Genomic DNA, 2,934 nt, shown 5'->3' on the forward strand with positions numbered 1-2,934 from the left:
ATATTTTCCAAAATAATTAGTAGCCTAAGTAGTCTTAATTAGTAGTTTTTTTGGCTTAGTATATTCACAGCTGCGAATGAACTTTTTTTTTATAATTCTGCGGCTCCACCAAAAAAAAAAGTGGATCAATTAGGATTCCACAGCCAAACAAAATTGGGAACTGCTATACTAAGCTATAATTTTAGAAAAAGAATTGTAATTTCTCTGAGAAAAACTTATTTTAGTTATATTTAACAATTAATAATCTTTCAATTTTAAATAACTTAGCTGATGATCATATTAAGTAATAATTTTTCAGTGGATAATTTTTAAGTGAAAGAAGGTTCTGAGTGCATTTGGCTAAAAACAGTCAACAAACCTCTCATCAGCATATTGGGACATCGAAATTGAAATGTTAGGAAGGAAACAACTTAAATAAGTAATAGGAGTTATAAATTTTGCTAATTGGAAACCTTCAAACAGGAAATAGAGATGAAGCTTTATCTCAATTTCCTTTTGCGTTTCTCAGTCACAGATGGAAGAAAAATAAAAATTCATTGAAAAATATTTTTGTGAGTAGATCCATATTAATTGTCAATACATATTAACTGAGACACATTAAAAACATACTCTATAGCATGTAATGTGCAGCACACATAAAAATTTTGACCATTATATCAAACAATTATTCTGAAATAATTTACACCTTCCAAAATAATCATTAGTATAATTTAAAAATTTACTTTCATTCAAAATCTGGATCAATTTAATTTTATGTAAATGGAAGGAAGTGTACTGCAAAAACCTACAAAAGTTTCCTAAATTAAAAAAGTCAAATCAATATAACTCCAAAATAGTAATTGATATGCCTTTAAAAAATATACCAAAAACACAGTAATTTAGTAATGTAGCAAAAAAAGCTTTAAAGTTAATTTATTTAAATTCACAAAAAATTTCACTTAGTACTTTTTTCTCTTAAGGTCTCCACCAATTAAAAGACAAAGTTTTCATTTTAGACTACCATCCAATGATAAATAATAGAACATGTTAACTGTAGAATGAAATAAATTAATCAACCAATAATATAAGTATTTAAAACAATAGTTTCCTTCTTGTTAGTAAAATGACTATTTTGCAATGAATATTCTGAAAAAAACACACAAATAATTGGTAACATAAATTATAAATAAAGCATAACATGTTTAATGGTAATCGAAATTAGTAAGTAACATAATTGATATAAATGAAATTACTATAGATTTTTTAAATATACAAACAACAATGAACAGATCTCAGATCTTAGTCAATTTTTAAAACCACAGTTTCAGAGATAAATATAACAGAAAAGATTAATTGGATCATTAAAGATCATACTCAATAATTAATAAAAGAAATAATTCATAATAAGTTAGTAGTTCTTCATTTATTAGTCAATCACTAGTTTTAAAATGTTATTACTGTTTATTAGTTTAACTCTCATTATCAACTTACAACTTTCAAATCAATTTTAAAAATAAAAAAGTTCTTATAAACAATGCAATTATTTTATTTTAACTATTTTTATAAAAAATAAATAACAATACATCAGATCTTCAGACATTGGTATTTTTCTCCCTCCACTAATAATACAGGAGAACATGTTTAGAATCTACTCCTGAATAATGTAGTGCTTATAAAGTCAATAGAATTGATCATTTAAGGAGAGAGAAAACTAAAGTCTGATGTCTTACAAAATTTTGTCTGAAAAGTTAATTTTAATATTCAGTTTTCAAATTTTCTAAAATTTATTTTAAATTTTCTTTCAAAAAAACTCTGTCAGGAAAAAAAATTTCTTCTCGAAGACAAAAATGCAAATCTGATGCCCACTGCTGTGCCACACTAATTCTGCAACCAGAATGGAAAAAGAAAGTGACAAATTTCATTGTTATGGATTTTATATTACACATAGTAACCTATTTTCAAACTAATAATAGCTAAAATCTTAATCATAACAATCAGATTCACTTAAAAATGAGATAAACTTAAGTATTACATTTTTGATCTAACACAAAGGGAACTCGAATAACTTAATAGAAATTACATAAAATTTTCAAACAACTAAATTTAATTTACGCATAGAAAAGAAATATCATTTTTCTTGTTATAGGTTGCACTTTTTTAATAAAAAAATATATGAATATATATTTTTTATTAAAAAAAATTACTTCAACAAAATAACTTGAATAAAAAATATTAAATGAAAAATAAAAACAAAAAATATAAGAAGGTTCTCTACTATTTTCCTTCAAAACATAAATATCTTCTTCTAAATGCAAGATTTTGAAATTTTATACTGACTAGATAAAAGTAAAAGTCTATTTAAATAAGAGTTTAATACAGTCAAACATTCACATTACCATTATGGCATGTATTGAGAAGTGAAACTATGCTAGTCTTAGAGTAAATTCAGTATCAGACCTTTAAAACTAACACTATTGTGTTAATATTTTAAAAATAAAGAGTACATAAATAGTAAAGAGTAATAAAGAGTACACAGTTTGCTCTAATAGTTTTACAAACTGGGAGGGAAAAACTTGAACCAAATCTCAGTTACACACAAAATTCTAATCGTAAACTGTACCAATCATTCAAAGAAAATAAGCTAAATTTGTAACTACCTTTAGAGTAATACTTTATGAGGTGAAGTAAACCTTAAGAAAAGAAACAAAATGATAATGATTTCCATTTAACAATTATCAGGTAAATATTTTTAAAGATAGTTGCAGGAACAATTCACTCTTGTTTCGAAATCTACAAGCTGGCACTTGGTTCCTGTAGGAACTACAGCAATAGATCATCTTAAGTGACTAGTGATGAGCACCTTATAATAACTTTGTACAATGACAACACATAGCTATACACATCATGATTTGACTGAGAATGTTAGGCAATATATTAATGTACATGTTATTCCAC

This window comes from Parasteatoda tepidariorum, chromosome X1, assembly GCF_043381705.1.
Source record: "Parasteatoda tepidariorum isolate YZ-2023 chromosome X1, CAS_Ptep_4.0, whole genome shotgun sequence".
NCBI lineage: Eukaryota > Metazoa > Arthropoda > Arachnida > Araneae > Theridiidae > Parasteatoda > Parasteatoda tepidariorum.